Source organism: Cydia splendana, chromosome Z, assembly GCF_910591565.1.
Source record: "Cydia splendana chromosome Z, ilCydSple1.2, whole genome shotgun sequence".
NCBI lineage: Eukaryota > Metazoa > Arthropoda > Insecta > Lepidoptera > Tortricidae > Cydia > Cydia splendana.
The window spans coordinates 38,911,151-38,932,177 of NC_085987.1; positions in this window are offsets into that span (position 1 = coordinate 38,911,151).

Consider the following 21,027-nt stretch of genomic DNA (forward strand, 5'->3'; position numbering starts at 1 on the left):
TTAATATTACACAATTCTCACACATTAAAAATTTGCTAAAACGGGACTTAATCGTGTAAAACTTTGAAAACAAACCTCCGACGTTTCAAGGGCGACATTGTCCCCGTGGTCCCGGAGAACCTCGGAGGCATAGATTTATAAGGCATAGATAGAGTGTTCGTACATACCAAGTGAAGCCCATGGTATAATAATACTCACGCATCGCTTCGACTTCGTGGTACAGGCCGTTTATCATTCGTCTGTCAAATTTAGCGACTAGTGTTGTTCGTTCTACCGATCGCTTCTAATAATTGATTTTAATCGATATAGGACATACGAATGATATTAACTATTCAAAAAAAACTATTAGTAGTTGTTATTGATAAAAAAAATCATGTGCTAATTTTACGCGACTCCTTAAAAAAGAAGGGTAATTTAACCACATACGATTATATATCTGCCTATACGTTTAGTAGGGTTATAAATTTCTATTGTAAATCAATTTTTTAACAAGCAGATACGTCTGCGAGCGATATTCCAAACTTTATATTAAAGGAAAAAATGGAAAAATTTACGCTTCCGGCAGGACTTGAACCCGCATCCTCCACAATCCGTGTGTTGCTCTTAACCAATTGAGCTACGGAAGCCTACCAGGACATCGCAAATCTTTCCATTCCTTTCTTTATGTAAACACGCCTTTGGGGTGGCGTATAGCGACATCTACCGACAGACAATTACATCTTTTAACGGCACCGGAGTCTCAAGTTGCATTGAGAATTCACCAGTAACAATGTGCTAACCCATACTAAATCAATTTTTTAACAAGCAGATACGTCTGCGAGCGATATTCCAAACTTTATATTAAAGGAAAAAAATGGAAAAATTTACGCTTCCGGCAGCAGCGGCAGCGTAAATTTTTCCATTTTTTCCTTTAATATAAAGTTTGAAATTTCTATTGTGTTAAAAAAACTTTCATTATTTTTGTTTTCCACATGATCGGGTCAAAGATTTTGAAAATACCAGTTTCATTGAAGGGAAAAGTTGGGAAGAAGGTCATTCGTCTGTTTTTATCATTCGTCTGTCTTTATCATTCGTCTGTCAGAAAATCGATGTCATTCATGACAATCTATTTGTGATTTTTGGCGTGGTTCGCGGGGGAGCGGGGAGTGAGCGAGCGAGACCGCAGATATAAAATCTATGAGTATGAGCAAGACATCTGAATCGTAGCGGGGCAGAGGGGCATTGGTGTCTTTGAATCAGTTAGGATCCCATCACTAAATTGCGGCTGTGACGTCACAGTAGGTGGTAAAAAGTCGGCACGCTTGGTTTCAATACAAATCGTGACATTTGCTTCATCTAGGGTATATATAAGTCTGTGGTCTCGACTATCATAGTATCATGCCTTACGATAACCGTTTTCTACGGTGTTGTCATAATTATGTTATAAGTACATATAATAAAATTGGCCAGGAGAATGTCGGGTCACGCTCAGTGTAGGATTTCGTAATAATGTTATATAGAAAAACCGGCCAAGAGCATGTTCCGTAGTTCACCATCCGTCACAGTAAGTGAACCTAGAAGGGGTAGGTACACGACCATAACTAGCAAAAAGGAGTATCTTCGCAGCATTTACGACTCATATATGCCCTTTTACTAAGAGAATATGACTTTTTGCAAAAAACACGAAAATGGCTTCCGAATCGATAATAGGCCTGATGACAAATTTTGAAAACCCTTTTAATATCGTCGGTACACTTGTATTAGTTCCGAAAAACACTATATTTCAGTTATACTCATAAGATTTAACATAGATAATTGCATTTTATTATAGTTTAGTTTAAACTTCGCGCGAAAACGCCTCGCATGCCATTTGTGACGTCATCATTTAGTTGGTGGTAGGGTGGTAGATATTGTTTACATACTTACAGTTACGAATTTCCCTTGAATCCGAATGATATTGTTAATTCAGCACCATATATTACGATTAGGGATGATAAATACATTACAAAAATTTATCACAATAACTCATTTTACACAAAAACTCTCACACGGTTGCAGTTTAAGATGAATTATTTAGATACATGTAAATTTTGAGTGAAAATCACCGAACGCCGCTTTTACTTTTTAATTTTTCATTTTTTCTAGTTACGACAGCCAACATGGCAATGATAGTTCCATTCAGCCAAATAATTAAAAAAGTTTGTTGTTGAAATATCGTATTATTAGCATTTTATTTAAATAATAACAAATATTAGGTCCTTACCTATGAAATTGGCGTTTTTGTTCATAGATATAAGTCTGATCCTAGTTTTTTTTTTTTTACAAAAGTACATACACAATTACAATAAAACTACAGTGCACTCAATAAACAACGATTTTACATACAATTAATTGTTATATTTTATTGTTAAGTGTTCAGAATTAAGCCTAGAAAATAGGTCTAGGTTTGAATTAGCCATCAAAAAAATATCCGCAAAATTAATTGTATGGAAATTCGTGTTTCGTTGAAATTCTCCCTACAAAACGCCAATTTCATAGGTAATGACCTAATAGATATCTACTTTATATCGTGTAATAATATTTTTTGGACGTAATAAATGTTTAGTGGCGAAATAACATTTTTTTTGCACCTTTCGAACTCTTTGGTGCCCACGTATAGATTTCGGTCAATGAGGTTGTCTATGTTGCTCTAAGAAATATGTTATGGATTGATGACGTCACTGTTTGGAACGGTTCTGATTGGCGTTTCAGTAAAAATGGCCGATTGGAGAATTTTGCACTTTTATTTTATTGAATATATTAATAATCCTTCAGTTTATACTGAGATTGGGCCATTTTTTAGAATCATATTAACATATATGTAGGATTGAGTGAAATGGAACGTTTTGTGTATGAGTGAGACAGAATGAAGATCATGTCAACAAGTATGAAAGGGATAGCATGAGTGAGTTAAGTCGTTTTAGTTATAAGGTGCAGGCCGTCCGCCATTGGGAGTAGAGATGCGCATAATCGTTCACTGAGTTGAAAAGAGTGATTCATATCTTTCGCTCGCGGTGATATATATCACTCATTTAGCTCATTTAGCTCATTTCGCTCAGTAGATCTGTAGATTAAATAGTGAGTAGAGAGAGATGTCAATCAATCAGATTGATTGAATTGTTTGGTTTGATTTGTATTACCTACGCACTTGATCGTTAAAAAATATGCATTATTAGTGTTATATAAGCTATACTATACATACATTTACTACAATATACATATTAAGCAGATTTTCCTTCATACTTGGACAGGCTTAGGACTGTCAGTCTAGATTTTTTAGGTTAATAATAAAACGACGGAAAAACAAAGTTTCTCCTAAACGTACCTCATATTAAACATAAACCCCTCTAATCTAGATTGGCAATTATGATGAAAATCTGATACTATATAGTGTACATTTCATAAAAATATTAGACTATCATTACATTAATTACACTACCTAAGCCCATCAATTAAATCTTAAACTAAAATTGGTCAACAAACGACAGCCGTAGTCTGCTCTCTCGACATCCAACAGTACTCTGTACATAAAAGTGCGTAAATGGGATGGTTATATAATACGCACAGCCATAAGTGCGACGAAGAAAGCAAATCACACGGTACGGATCCCGCCATGTTTTCCCGGCACCCTCCGAATTCATCCGAAACGCTCCGAAACCGTCACTCCGCATCGTCTCACTCGTTTGGCTGGGCCCGCTCATTCGATCATGAGTGGGAAAGAGCGAGCAAGTAACACCGATATAAAAGAGTTACTGAGCGAAATGAGCTAGTCAAATCTGTACTGAGTTGAAGAGTGAGCTAGTTCAATCAAAAGATACAGTTCATTTGAATCACTCGCTCGCGAACGACACATGTCTAATTGGGAGATGTTTGGGAAAGCTAACACACAAGACGTGCCGCTATGTTACATTTTGATATTTCTTTAAATACTTCTTTTAAATATATAAAGTTCAGTAAAAAGTGAGTTTTAGTTTCGCATCCACTTCCTACAGTGGTGTCAGATGTGGGAGTGACAAACGAACAAAGAAAAAGACGTACCGAGATTTGCCGTTGTGACCGCGTGGTTCGAAAATTTCAAGACGAATTACGACGTCGAACTACGTGAAGGCAAGGCGTAAACATGTCTCCAAACAAACGTAACGGCAGACAGCAAGACTACAACGACGCAAATGCTGAAACATCGCGAGATGGCATGACGATGTTGCATCTCACGGAAGGGCTGATCCCCAAGTTCACTGGTCAAGATAAGACGTATCCTGCGACCAGATGGGTTCAAGACGTCGAGGACAGCTCCGAGCTCTGTGGGTGGACTCCGTTGCAACAGCTGTTGATGGCGAGGCGGTCGTTAACAGGAACGGCGTTATTGTGGTACCGGGCAGAGCGCATTTTTAAGACGTGGGACGAGTTTAAAGCCGCTATCCTCAAGGAGTTCCCTGATAACATCGACGCGAAGGCTATACACGAGCTTATGAGTTCCAGACATAAAAAATCAAGTGAATCGTGTTTAGAGTACTTATTTACCATGAAAGAGTTGGGTAAACGAGGGAAAATGCCAGACTATGTAGCCATTAAATACATAGTAGAAGGAATCAAGGATCAAGAAGTAAATAAGATAATGTTATACGGCGTTACGACATACAGTGACCAAGAGAAGCTGAAGATTTATGAACAATTGAAATCAAACATGGCGAGTTCGAGTTCAAGCCGAGATACAAGTCGTTCGAAGCAAACTGAGAAAAATGAGAAGACGCACGGGCGATTCGTACGTTGCTACAGCTGTGGAGAAAAGAATCATTCATCAGCAGACTGTCCCCACAAGGAGAAGGGCCTGAAATGCTTCAGATGCGACGATTTTGGGCATATTGCATCTCAATGCAAAACGGCTGTATCATCTTCAACTGCAAGTACTTCAAAGAGTGACGTGAAATCAGCAACGAGTGGTGAAGGTGGCAGCACTGGGAAGAAATGGCCGACCGGGACGAATGGCGCTAGTGTCGCAACGAAACGTGCTTTTTACGGTTCGACGAGTGATGGTCACATCCCTAGTAGCGAAGACGTGATTGGCGAATCGAGCGCAATGGCGGCGAAGCATTGTCTACTAGCTGTCATGGCCGGCGAGGTAAACAAAACACAGCGGACGATTACACCGAAAAAGAAGCCTGTGAAACGAGTTCATGTGTTGGGAAAAGATGTTATAGCGTTGGTTGACTCTGGGTGCGAAGTAAGTTTGATGACAATCGAGTGCTACAACAATTTAGGTGCGCCAGAGTTTGACAAAAGTGACGATTTCTTAACGGGTTTAGGCGAGAACCAGGTGGATTGTTATGGACAAATTTGTTTGGATATTGAAATAGACGAGTTGTGGTATAAGGACGTTAAGTTTCGTATAGTTCCTGACCGTACCGTGCCGTACAGTATGATTCTCGGTGAAGATTTCTTGTTGCGTGTCAGACTTGTTATGGAGTCTAACAATGTGTGGTTAATACCGCTTGATAGGTGGGTTATGCGAGATAAGGGTGTGTGATTCTCTTGTTACAGGTTCTAGTGCAGACATTGAAAAACGGGTGAACGACCTGGTGGAGTCATACGTACCGCGTAAGACGAAGGAAGCGCCTGTCAAGTTGAAAATTGTGCTAAAAGATGACATCCCTGTTGCACAACGACCCCGAAGACTGGCTCCAGCGGAACAAGAGGAGGTTGACCGACAAGTGAATAAGTGGCTTGAAGACGGCGTGGTAAGGGTAAGCTACTCAGAGTATGCTAGTCCTTTGGTTCTTGTAAGGAAAAAAGACGGTAGCATTAGGGTATGCATTGATTACAGACGACTTAATCAGAAGATTGTGAAGGATGAATATCCTATGCCTGTAATTGAAGATCATATAGACAAATTGGTGGATGCAAGAGTTTTCAGCACACTGGATCTGAAAAATGGATATTTTCATTTACCTGTAGACGAGGAATCGGTTAAGTTCACTTCATTTGTCACAATGACAGGACAGTACGAGTTTCTTAGGGCACCTTTTGGTCTCTCCCTGTGTCCTAAAGTGTTTACTAGATTCATCACTGCAATCTTTAGAGACCTCATTGCTAGAGGTGTAGTATTGATCTTTATTGACGACTTAATTATTCCAGCAGAGACTGAGGATGATGCTGTGGTTCGACTGGGTGAAGTATTGGAGGTGGCTTCGCAATATGGCCTCGAGATTAATTGGAAAAAGTCACAGCTTGTCCAACGACAAGTGGAGTACCTTGGACATGTGATCCAAGATGGGCAGGTGCGGCCTTCACCTGAAAAGACGGATGCGGTCGCTAGATTCCCGGAGCCTACCAATACCAAACAACTACAAAGCTTCATAGGCCTCACATCCTATTTTAGGAAGTACATACAAGATTTTGCAATGATTGCCAAGCCGCTGACAGATCTGTTATGGAAAGATAGTTCATTTGAGTTTAATGCAGATTGTAGAGCTGCATTTGAAGAATTAAAGAAGAGGTTAACCAGCCAACCAGTGCTACGGCTGTTCAATCCCAAGCTGAGTTCAGAGATGCACACAGATGCCTCCAAAGTGGCCATATCAGCCATTTTATTACAGAAAGGTGTAGACGCACAGTTACACCCAGTATACTACATGAGTAGAAAAACAACGCCGGCAGAAAGTAATTATAGTAGCTATCAGCTGGAGGCGCTAGCTATAATAGAAGGAGTGAAGAAGTTCAGGTGTTACCTCTATGGTACGCATTTCAAGATTGTAACTGATTGTAAGGCGTTTCAGATGACCCTGAACAAAAAAGATTTAGTTATGTCAACTCAAGTGGCAAGATGGATTTTAATCCTCCAAGAATATGACTTTGAAATAGAACATAGAGAAGGCAGTAGAATGCAACATGTTGATGCCCTGAGCAGAAATCCATATGTGGCATTTTTGAAGAGTGGCCCCATTCATGAGCAGTTGAGGGTGGCTCAAGGGAACGATGAAGGCTTGAAAGCTATTATGGAATTGCTACAGAAGAGTGTGCCTTTCAATGACTACTATTTGGACCAAGGGTTGCTCTATAAAGGAGAGGACAGACGTCTCATTGTCCCGGCTGAGATGGAAAGAGAGATAATCAAGAGGGCTCATGATCAAGGTCATTTCTCTAAAAAGAAGATGATGGAATTAATAAGTAAGGATTACTATATTGAAAACTTAGAAAACAAGATTGAAAAACACATTGTGTCATGTGTCCCTTGTCTACTCGCTGACAAGAAAAGTGGTAAACAAGAAGGTTTCCTACACAGCATTGAGAAAGATGAGATACCCCTTTTTACACTGCACGCTGACCACATTGGACCCATGACGGAGACTAAAAAGCTATACAACCACATACTGACTATTGTGGACGCTTTCACCAAATTTGTATGGTTGTTTCCAGTAAAAAGCACTACAAGCCGAGAGACTATTGACAAGTTGAGGATTCACCAGCAATGTTTTGGAAATCCAGCAAGAATAATAACTGACCGAGGTACTGCTTTCACAAGCAAAGAGTTTGAAGACTACTGCACGGAAGAAGGCATAGAGCATATAAAGATAACCACAGGGGTTCCCAGGTCAAACGGTCAATGCGAGATTATTCATAAGACGCTGACCTCAATACTGACCAAACTATGCATAGAAAATCCGACACAGTGGTATCGACATGTCAGTCAAGTACAAAGATGTATAAATAGTACCTACCAGCGCAGTATAAATACGTCACCATTCGAGCTACTTATAGGCGCTAAAATGAAGCTTAAAGAAGACATGGAGATTTATGAGTTACTAGAACAAGAAAACAGAGACTGCTATGTTATAGCTAGAGAAGAGAACAGAAGGAAGGCGAAAGAACAAATACTAAAGGTACAAGAAGAGAACAGGCGTACGTTTAACAGGAAAAGGAAGGAAAGTACCAAGTATAAGGAAGGTGATCTGGTTGCAATAAAAAGAACCCAATTTGGAGTCGGAATGAAGTTGAAGCCTAAATACCTAGGTCCGTACCGAGTCACGAAAGTTACAGGACGAGATCGGTACCAAGTACAGAAGGTCGATGATTCCACCGAAGGGTCCAGGAACACCACCACCTCCTGTGATCATATGAAAAGATGGCCTGTGAACACGGATTGATGAGGCAGGTAATGAAACTGCTTTTCTATTTTATTTTATTTATTTTTTGTTGTTTGTTAGGTGAGAATCACATTTGTCCTTTCCCTAAGTCATGTTGTGTAACCATACAATGTTATACTCCTAAAGATGTTATTTTAGATATGCTAATAATAAGACTTATTTACCTAATTAAGATTTTGTTGTCATTAAACATATGGTCTGAAAATAGCTGTGACTAGATTATGTAAGTTGTTACCAACTGTTCTAAAAGATGTTTAGTTATGTTTAGTAAATCAACCCTATTCTAAGATGTTAAATTCATTAATTCAGCTATGCTTACTTCAGAACCTACATGTTATGTTTGTGTACTAACTGTAATACTGTAATGTGAGACTGAGAGACCAGTCTATATTTCAGGAACGGCCGACTGTAGGATTGAGTGAAATGGAACGTTTTGTGTATGAGTGAGACAGAATGAAGATCATGTCAACAAGTATGAAAGGGATAGCATGAGTGAGTTAAGTCGTTTTAGTTATAAGGTGCAGGCCGTCCGCCATTGGGAGATGTTTGGGAAAGCTAACACACAAGACGTGCCGCTATGTTACATTTTGATATTTCTTTAAATACTTCTTTTAAATATATAAAGTTCAGTAAAAAGTGAGTTTTAGTTTCGCATCCACTTCCTACATATATGTTTCGTTGAAACCATTATTTCCATGATTCTTTGTTACTTGCAACAGGCCTATTTCCGAAAATGTCCACTTTTGTATGGCAGGAAGAGATTTTTTTTTTTCACTTTTTATTTTACCAAGTTACAGCTTATTAGTATTAAATTAACGATAGGACGGACGAATGGACGGACAGACAGACATGGCGAAACTATAAGGGTGCCTAGTTGACTACGGAACCCTAAAAACGTCCTTTGTCATTGCCATTGAATGACACTATTAGGAGGAAATTAAGACATTTACTCGGAAAACTACTTAACTATGACCCATACAGACTATTGGTGTATGCAGATTTATGAACCAGTCCTTCCTTAATATCAACGGAACAATACATTGTATAATAGTAATAACATTTATTAATTATTTAAGTTTTCCTCGACATCTGAAATTGTACCAGTGGATAACTGGCGAAATTTCGAATGTCCCATTGTATGACTATGAAAACAAAATGTCGTTGACCCAGTGTTTGACATGGAGGTGCATCAAGTTTACATGATAGCTGTAACCAATGTATGACACTAGTTATGACCCAGTGAATGACACCTCAATTCGTAACTGTCATTCACTCCACCTCCATAGTAAAACAGTGTATGACACTCATGTCAGATACTACTCATATGATCGAAAAATAATTGATTTTTACAGAGTATATTAAATGTATGTCTTACTTCCTTACAACATGGTCAATATTAAATTTCATAAAATAGTAATTTGTGCGAGTGAATGACATAGATGTCATACACTACTAAACGCTAATTTTTTTTTCCAGTGTATGACATGTCTTCAAAATACTAACGCAAGGAAAATAATCTACTTTTAATATACAATATCAATCGTTTGGTTTATTGTGTAACAATATGAATAAGCACTTACTAAGTACTCATTAAATTCCTGTTTTTTATTTACACTTTTAAGATGCAGTGTCTTAACAGATTTACTAAGAAACCCGATAGACCAGCGGTGGAACAAAAATGGGTTTTGATAACATTAAAGTTTTTTCTTTTTTGATATGTTATTGCATGCATGTTAAATAACATTTATGTAAAATATTAGAAAATTATAGGTGGAGCGTTCGGCCATATTTAAATATTTCAATTTTGCTAAATAACTATGTAAATATAAAATTAAAGTTACAAAAAACTGTAACATGTTCAATAACACTTTAATTTATTCACAATATTCGGTTTTTAGAAATCTGGAACAGCTGCTTTCTGGTGAACGTAAAAACACGAATTACTTTGTCAATAAAGAATTAAAGTAGCTGATATTGTAAAATTACGATATTATCTATCAACTTAGTATACTTGTAAAAAGTTAGAAATGTAGACAATGTGCTTGTCTAGATATTGATTTCTGGTTAAGCAGTATAGCCAATATTGAATTAAAGTTTGTAGAGTTAATATTACACGGTCATAATAAAGATCTTAGTTCCCACACAAAATATTAGAAATATAAAATCACGGCGACACTAAATACTGATACGTAAGTATGCATTCCGCGCTTATATTGAGTTACATTTCAAACGCGCGGCGTTTTCGCGCGCCGCGCTGTGCGCCATGGCAGGAGGCAGCGATCGACGGTGGCGGGCTAGCGATTAGCGCGGTGCCCGTAAAAAATACGCAAAACGTTTATAAAATTATTATCAATGGTAAATAGTTATATTGTTAATAGTAGGTACACTAATGGAAACTTACCTACACTTATTTATTTCTATATGTACTAGGGATTGCCCACGGTTTGGTTTACGTAGAATTCGTTATCGTGTTAAGTATAGAAATAATAGATACATTTGAAAATTATTTTAGGTGCATTGTCATACAGATAACCACCCTTGTTAAAGTATTCTTCAAATTCAATAGACAGGTGTCATTTCAATATAATTTTGCGTAATTTGGCGCTTTTAGGTTATAAATGACTAGCGACATATATTTTTTGTTTAAGAGCGATATCCGATATATATATCTCCGATAATATTTACTTTATCATTTAAATCAATTTCAAACTAACGTTATTCAATATTTATCATTTTAAAGTCAATTTTACCAACCAACTGAGCTTTACGAATATACCTACGGAAACAACTCAAAATGTGCATCAAATTAAATGCCACTCTTCTTATCCGTTTCGAACAATCAAGAGGGCCTTTACGAGCTGATGTAGTGAAAATTTTATTTAACCCTCGCCTCGTCCCTTGAAACCTTCACTACGCTCGAGGTTCAACTTTACGAACCACTCGCTACGCTTGTGGTTCAATTTTAGAATGTTTCGCTTGTTTGGGTATCAATATTAGCATGATTAATCAACAAATTTTCCCCTTGTAAAACAAATAAATAAGGTAGGTGAGGTGCAGGCATATGAGGCCCGGCGGGTAACAAGGCCCAGCATTCAAAAATAGCAGTTGCTCCCTATTATTCTGAATTTGTACTTGTTGCTAAGAAGATCCACTGTCAGTGCAGGTAAAAAGGTCCAGTCCCGGGCCTTATTGAACGTATGAGATGAAATAATAGATTAAAATATTTTTAGATAATTTTGAATATTTTTAATCTCTCATTAATAAGGCCGATTTGAAGAAACTTCTATGAAATTATGACTTATAAATAACACCTTCACTGCGTGGGCTGTCCAAATCGCTGCAGACTTTTCTTGGTCTAACTCTAATAATTTTTCACTTGCTTTATTGACCTAAAGACGTTTTAAAGAATCAAAAAGTCTAATAACATTTAGACACTTATACTTTTTAAAGGCAGTAACTACTTACTTATACGAGGGTCGCACTGAAAGATTCGGGAATGGGACACTTAGAAATAACATAATAGAAACAGGCATATAATTTATAAAAATGTAACTCTTTATAAAACTTTTAAGGTATATTCCATTTGGTTGTCATTTGTATTTAAGAATTACTGGCAATTTGAAAATTGTATGTCGAACATTATTTGAATTTTTGGCCAAGTGATTTTTCGGATCATATTTTTAAACGGTTTTCAATATGCCCTCAGCGAACAAATAAAAGTTACAATGGGCTTCTGTTATTTTTTTATGAACTAGAGTTCATCGTACGCTCGTTTGCAGTTAAAATTAAATATGAAAGTCACTTTCATTTTATCCCATGGGTGATCTTAAAGAAGCATGTCATTCCAAAGCGACGTCAAAAATTAAAATCGCATTTGTGCTGTTAATTAAAAAGACTGCCAAAAAAGTTGCATATCGGCAGATTTCGACATTCCTAAATATTCATATGACAACAGTAAAAAAATCTTTTATATATATATATATATGTAAAAAAACTTCAATTCCGTTGGCTACTCCACGAATTTCATACAAAACCACTAAGGCCCCAAAATCGCCATACAAAAAGGACTTTGGGATTATGAGCCGTGTGCATTACAGAATGATTACTTTCAAAAGAAAATTTATATGCGTGGTCAGTTTGAGTTTAAGTATGTATTAAAATAAAGATTGACCGTCTAGATGCGACAGTTTTCTCTATTCCCGACATTTTCAGTGCAACCCTCGTATAGGTAACTTTTTTTATTAATACATAGGTAGTTATTTACGATAGAAGTGCGAAAAATTGAAATTTTGCAACGAATGACGAATTTTAAAACACGGCCAAAGGGAGTGTTTTAATGTGCTTATTATAGCACCGGTGTAGTAATGTAGCACCAGGGCCCTATTTCACCAACGTGACATTGTTGCTGACGTCACAGGCATCCATGGGCTACGGTTATAGCTTACCATCGGACGGGCCTTATTCCTGTTTGTCACTATCATTGTATTATTAAAAAAAACTTTATTATATCGGCAAAAAACAGGTATCTTTCTTGTGATGTTTATGATGATAATGATGACAATTGACACAAGATTTCAAAGAACTTTCGGTAATTCATGACAGTAAATGAGTTCTGTGTCGGAATTTCGTGACAACTGTAGTATTTCTTGTGACAATTGTCCAAGTCCCAGCCCCCCCTTTGCTACAGTCCAACCCGAAAGGCACCTTAGGTCGGCGCTTACGTCATTATTACCGGCGCCCTATTAACTAATGAAATGAAAATGAAATGAAAAATATTTATTTCGAGCAACTATGGACTCATACAGATTTATTAGTAGACTTACGTTCCTAATGTTAGTACCTAATTAACTATTACAATATATATACACTGCTGGAAACATGCATTTCGCAGCAGTGTCTCATATACGGGCAGTCAAGTCTGTCCGCTATCACACACAGGATAGGGTTGGGGCTGGCCCGCACCCGGCGCACCAGGGATGTGCATCGTGCAAACTAATGCGGTGCTACGCGACGTAAGCGCCGACCGCCATATTCAACGTGGTTTGTCACATAGTACCCTGTAAAGGTATGATTCCAGGGATAAAAAATATGTTATAACGTTATCCAATATCCAGCGTATAATGGAATTCATAAAAGTTTTTCTTTATAATTACTACAAGTAAATTTGTTCATATTTGCATATTATTAAAAAGGTAAATGAAAAGTAATTGAGTAATTTAATTACTAATTAATGTAATCACAATTGCAAATTACACAGAAAAATTAATTACATGTAATTAAATTTTATGTAATTAAATTACAAATATTTTAATTACATGTAATTAAATTACACGAGTAATTAATTACGCCCAACACTAGTTGGTGGCAAACAACCACACCGCTCGTCTGATGGTAAGCGGTTACCGTAGCCTATAAAGGCCTGTGACGTCAGTAACAGTGATGTCGACAAATGTCGCACCTGTCACGTTGGTGAAATAGGGCCCAGATGTACAGTAAAAATCATGTTAAAAGATAATACTAACTGTTACGAAGAAATATTTATACTGTAAAAAATTATCCCACCAAAAACATTTTCATGTAAAATGTTGCTAAGACGAAACCATAAGCCTAAGACTCGCACTGTTAAAAAGTTATCAGATCTCTTGTCGAGCCAAGCTTCAAACTCTACAAGCCCCTTCACTAACTCTACACCTTAGTCAAAATATGTGGCTTGGCTGTTTTGCTACCGCCACATGGGCATAAGGTGAAAAACTTATTATAATCATTATTTTTAGGGTTCCGTACCTCAAAAGGAATAAAACTGAACCCTTATAGGATCACTCGTGTGTCTGGCTGTCCGTCTGTCACAGCCTATTTGCTCCGAAACTACTGGACTAATAAGTTGAAACTTGTCTATAACCCAAAGACATACATGTAAAGTAAATATGTAATATAAATTTAAATAAAGGGGTCACTTTTGAGATGAATGATAAATAGAAGAAAAAAAACTATATCTTTGTTATATATCAAATGAAGGGGCTCATTTTAGAATTAGAATCTCAAATATATTTTTTTCATAATTTTAAAATAAATAGTTTAGAAGTTATTTAAGAAAACAGGCAAAAAATTAACATTACCCTTATCTCCGAAACTACTGGGTCTTTTTATTATGAAAAAAATACACATATTAGCTCTTTACCTATAGATGACAGGAAAACCTATTAGAAATGTGGAGCTAAGCGTGAGCAGGCCTATGGAACTCTCTGCGCGAGCTCGGATTAATACCTACGAATCTGCTCCCGTTCACGGTAGAAAAGCAAGCCAGTTGGTTGCCACACGCGCTCACGGTCACGTACGCACGTCACCGCGCGCCGCACTGTCAATTTTTACGATAGTTACACGGACGGCGGGATTCGGGAAATGAATTAGAGATGCACTAGATAAGAAATAGTAAAGATATGTGACGTTCCACGGCAAAAGGTACCATTGCCCCGACTGAATATTGGAGTGGCGATAATAATAAGCGTAAGCGCCAGCCGCCATAAGGTACCTTTTGCCGTGGAACGTCACATATCTTTACTATTTCATATCTAGTGAAGTCTAACGGCGCGATATCTTAAAGTTCGAATCGCGCGGGTAGTAGGTACCTACCTACTATTGAATTTCTTTAATTAAACATGTAATGTTTAATATGTGTGACAAATGTATAGATTTAGATATCTGTCTATTTGAAATAGGTAGTAAATTTTTAATTTATTTTGGTAAATGTTTATTTTAACGACAGTAAGTTTACACCGGAAAGTGCCTACTCATTTTTGCTCTGGTTAACTTATAATTAATTACCTTTATTCATGGGGTTTCTATTATTTTTCTTTACTATGTAACATTAATCTCTATCTGGTTTTAAATTACACGAAGTTTTAAAACTAATTCTTGCTGGGATTATTGCGCGGTTTATAAAACGGCGTAAACACTGCGGTTACTGCAGGGACATATGACCTTTTAAAATGACTATTTCGCAAACACTAAAGCATAATCGGAATATTAGGTATAATTTAAGATTTAGCTTTCCTTTTATTTCACTCCTCTGTTTAAGTGGGTATTTATTTATCATTTCTAAAACGGTAGGTACTTGCGTTTTGTTTGAGAGATAAGTATCTGTTCGTAAGAACTATTGTATAATCTGTGGCGTGAGTCGGACTTAAGTACTTAGTTTTTGATCCGATCCCTACGGGTTTTTAAAAGACATTTTACTCACTTTTCACTAAAAAAACATATTGTTAAAAATTGTGTAATGTACGGAACCCTTGGAACGCGAGTCCGACTTGCACTTGGGCGGTTTTTTTATTATACATACAATAGTTCTTGTAGAAACGAAACCGCCGAGCTACATACTTTGACTAAGGTGTAGAGCTAGTGAAGTTAGGGCTTGTAGAGTTAGAAGCTTGGCAAGAGATCTGATAACTTTTTGACAGTGCGAGCCTTATGGTTTCGTCTGAGCAACATTTTACATCAAAATGTTTTTGGTGGGATTTCACTTCTTTTTGTAAGTTGCTTATGACAATCTTCCATCCCCTAATTTAAAGGGTTGGGGGTGATTTACTATTAAAAATCCTGAAATAAGTATCTGGGGGCATCTGTTACACAATGTACTTCTTACTGATTCCCCATATAAACCCTTCACCCCGTAAGGGTAAACTTTGGGGTTGAAATCTGCCTTCAGCCCGTAAGGGTAAACTTTGAGATTGAAATCTATTCTATATCCTTCCCCATAACAATACCTATCTACATACCAAATTTCAACTAAATCGGTTCAGCGATTATTGATTCCCAATACAAGATTAAACCCCCTCATCATCCCCTTAAGGATTAAAATATTCATGTTTTTGAATTTATTTGTTGTTTGTGTACTAAAACTATCTTACTTATCAAATTTCAGCTTCTTAGAGGACTTCAGGAAGTACCCTAAAGGTATTGATAATCATCAAGTGAGTGAGTCAGTGACGAAATCGAAGTTTTTACATATGAATAAAATCTAAAGTATAAGAGCTATGCAATTGATATGCTTAATAAGTCCGAGAACTTTGTTTATCTAGTATAATCCAACCCCAAGTTAGGAGGGTTCCAAAAAACGACGAAGCGTTTCGAGAAAAGGTAGATAGTGCCCTTGCGCTTTGCTCGTCTTGGCGGGGGCACTGCCGTGCCCCCAGATGTTAAAACATAATAATAATAAAGCTTTATGTTTAGTGACATTAGTTACCTACTATTTTCGCGTAAACTAGACAATTTTTATATCTTTAGTTAATAAGGCCCAAAAGAATTATTTTTAACTTATTATAAATATCCTCTTGTTGTGAAGTACCAAATATTGTTATTTGTATATGTATAACTCTTAAGTTAAAAACAATAAAATCTGTTATTGTCTACTGTCAAAATTATTATTTTTTGCGGGATTAAGTAATACCCTTTTTTTTTTTTTTTTTTTTGTTTACGTGGAGTAATGCATTTAGGCATTCCGCCTAGCCGGGGATCTAGGACGGATATGTCGGACTCGTGGCCAAGGGGCCAAATACCGACTAAACCCTCCACGGTATGCCCGTCTCGCAGCAATGGTGACGGTGAACACGGGATCGCAGAGCATTCTACCGCGAACACCGCCTGCTGCCGACAGCCGAGGCTGTCCCCTCCTTGGACCCGAAGGCCCTGGAGCCGAAGCTCCCCCTCTCGAAGGTAGTATGCAGGGCGACACCACACACTGATCCCTCATGACAACCTCCACGCCGGGAGGAGATGGAAAAAACCCCGGGTTCCACCCCCTCAGGTTGTCTTAGCGATTTTTTATAGAGGTGGTCATCCTCGTGGCCACCACGCCGGCGCCGGCCAGCAGTGGCAACCCCCCCGGCCGTCATCATAGGCCCTCTGCCTAGACAGTTACGGGGACCGCAGTTTTATACAGGTCAGCGGCATTCCTGGCATTAAGTAATACCCTGCTAGTGTTCAATAAGGCCCACAATAGGACTTTTATAAAAGGTGTATTTTCCAAGAGTATCGTAATATTTTTATAACTATTTTGGTATAATGAAGAAACTTCAATAAATAAGATACCTATTTGAGTGAGTTTTTCATACTTAATATCCTGTTTATTAAAAAAAAAACATTTTAATTTAAGGTGGGCCGTATATAGGCATATACGGCCGACACGGAATATACAATAAGGTGAGGTCACTTACCTTATTGTATATTCAATATGTATACGTGTAAGATTGAGCAGTTGGTTTATAATATACATAATATGATATTGACGTTGAATAGGACAGGACATGACAATAGGAACCAGAAATAGGTATAGTCGGTCAAACCAATTTGTCAGTAAATAAAAACAAAAAACTGTATTCATCCTTTTCTTTTGGGTGCTAGTACTAGTGTAAGTCAAAGATAGTATGATGATTCCCTCTATGTTTGAAATGAGACAGTCCTTTGACAAACTATGGTAAAAAATAGTTGTGAATATCATGTACATTTTTATTACAATTTCGAAATTCAAATGTTCTTCCTAATCAACTCGGCCACTAAACTAACTGATAACTTGGTATCCGATCCGCTAACTCGGCGAATGAATCGCCAATTCGCCAACTCTCCGAGCCGAGTCAACGCTATCAAACTGCTACTAAGGCCATTCAAAAATAAACCTTAATTCGAGAGCCCGAAGGTTCTTATATGACAAACAATACATTATGACTTAAAACTTTATGGGAAACAAAGGGACCCCTTTAATTTCACGTAATGTCCGCATCTAATTTATATATGTCCACAGTAAACAAACAAATGAATGATAAGAAAAGACAGACAATGCTGTGAGCGGCAGGTGGGGCGAGGCGAGGGGCGAGGTATAGGTAGGCTATGATAGGGTCTCGGGCGCCGCGCCGGCGACACTGACGGACCAGCGCGGCGTATGTATGAATTTCGCGCCTTTTTAAATATATTTTACTATTACAATGCAAGCTACACGCCGAAATTTCTTATTTTCCATAATATGGCTGCGTATATTATTTTATAGTAATAGACTTATTTTTACAGACTCTAATTCAATATTAGATATTATAGGACAAAAAACGCATATTCATTCTAAAGCATATATCTTATTCTTCTAAATTTTTAGCTTGCCTATTAACTTAAGAATTTAGATATGTTGTTGTGGATTTATTAAACTTTAATTCAATATCGACAAAATAATAAGCTAATTTGTAGTTTGACTAAGAAGCACGTTAAAAAAAATTCTAATAATTTTACATTATAAAGCGTCATACATATTATAAACGATGGAACTTAAACATTGCACTTTAATTCAATATTAAAAAATCATTACTAAAAATATATAAATACCTAATTTATATCTAACGCTCGTTCTAACTTTTCGTCATATTTTACAAATATGCTTAAAAATATGTCCCATGTCAGATAAGTATCACTTTTTCATCTTTAGAATTATCAAAACTTTTAGTGCAAAAATCCGGTCCCACTATTGGTCTACGACGCACAACTGAATCGATGCACCTCCTAGCAAAAATTACGTCACAAAGTGAAAAATATTTAACGTATTAATGACAGCTTCGGAACAAAATTCATAGATAACACATACAATCGATTAAGTCCTGTTTTTTGTTTATAGTAAAAACCGTTTTCTTATTTTTCAAAATAAACTGCGTAAAAGTCATACATTAGGTCAGTGTCATCCATACGGACGTTTACCTTAGGTATTGGCGGTACTGACGTCCTTTTACGGAAATAATAGGGTATATTTACTATCTATTTTGTTAAATACGCATCCTCAAAAGCATCAAAATAATGCATATTTTGAAAGCAATCACAAAGAGACATTCCAAAAATTAGGGTATTTTGGAACTAGAGTGTTTTGAGACCTATGCATTATGAGAATAAAGTATTACGCCACTCACAGGTGAACACAATATGGGGTATTTTGGGACTAGTTCTCAATGGCTCTCGTAAGTCTTCAGTAGTGCCATCCACATGGAGTTTGGTGTCGATAAATGTGCGGTTATGCATGTACAGCGGGGGAAGGTTGTAAATTCAACAAATTTACAACTCTCTGAGACAATGTCTTTCAGATCTATCTCTGAATCAGAAACCTATAAATACCTTGGTATGTCACAGTCGTTGGGTATTGAGGACGAGGGTATTAGACGGTCGGTGAAGGAGCGCTTTTTCAGTCGGCTCACAAAAGTCCTTAACAGTCTTTTGTCAGGAGGCAACAAAGTGCGCGCCTTCAACGCCTGGGTAATGTCCCTACTCACATACTCCTTTGGCATACTAAGGTGGACTCAGACCGAGCTGGACGCCCTGGATCGGAGGGTCCGGTCACTGCTCACCACACATCGCATGCTACACCCACGCTCGTCAGTTATGAGATTGTACATCCCACGGAAGTGTGGAGGCCGAGGCTTCCTAAACGCCAAGGATCTCCACAACCGCGAGGTGTACAATCTCAGGAATTATTTCCTTAACAACGAGTGTGGGATGCATCGTGATGTGGTGGCAGTAGACAGGAACCTTACGCCGCTCTCCTTGGCAAACGAGAACTGGCGCAAACCTGTGGTACTAAGTACTGCGGATCGCAAGGCGGCATGGGAGAGTAAGGTGCTACACGGGCGGTTCTACAAGGCCCTCACGGGACCCGATGTGGACCTGCTCGCGTCGGTGAACTGGTTACGATTCGGGGACCTCTTCGGAGAAACCGAGGGTTTTGCCTGTGCAATTGCGGACGAAGTGATGATGACGAACAACTATCGGAAATATATCCTGAAGGACGGTACGGTCGACATTTGTCGGGCATGCCGCCATCCCGGAGAGTCACTCAGGCATATCATTTCCGGTTGTTCTCATCTTGCTAACGGCGAGTACTTGCACTGACATAATCTCGTAGCCAGAATTATTCACCAGCAACTTGCTCTTCTATATGGCCTTGTGGACCGCGAAGTACCGTACTACAAGTACTTACCTGCGCCTGTTCTCGAGAATGGTCATGCCACGCTCTATTGGGATCGATCTATCATCACAGACAGGACTATTGTAGCCAATAAGCCTGACATTGTGATAATAGATCGATCGCAACGTCGGGCCGTGCTCGTTGACATCACCATCCCCCATGATGAGAATCTCGTGATGGCCGAGAAGGACAAGTCCAGTAAGTACCTAGACTTGGCTCACGAGATAACCGCCATGTGGGATGTTGATTCGACGATCATTGTCCCGATAGTCGTTTCAGTGAACGGTCTAATAGCGAAGAGTCTCGACCACCATCTTGAGAGACTCTCGCTAGGTGGTTGGATCAAGGGTCAGATGCAGAAGGCGGTGATCTTGGACACGGCGCGGATAGTCCGCCGGTTCCTCTCTCTGCAGCCCTGACCACCGGTACCTTGGGCCAAGCCCCGCTGCTGGCGGTACCCTAGGTTAGGTTTTTTATAATGTGTTTATATGTTGTTTTTTTTTTATCGTAATAATTAATCGTTAATCGGTATTTTCGAGAAGAATATTTTGTGTTTTGTGATATCCTGATACGAATATGAATCATTTAAATGTAATCAAGGCGTCATTAAGCATAAATCCAATAATCCTAAAATGTAGACAAGTACATTTCACCCAATTCGCAGAGTTTTATATAGGTACCAGTCAAAGAGTTTAATTTCCTACCCATTTGGTACCTTGTCATGTACAATCAATGTGAAATTCGCTAGACCTCATACTATGGTCACTGTGAAAAGGTACACAATGGGTCGGAAATTAAATTCTTTAACTGTTGTACCTACTGGTTCCTAAGTTGTTAAGTCCATAAAATAAACAAAGTCGTGAGACAAAAGTCTTACTGTTATTA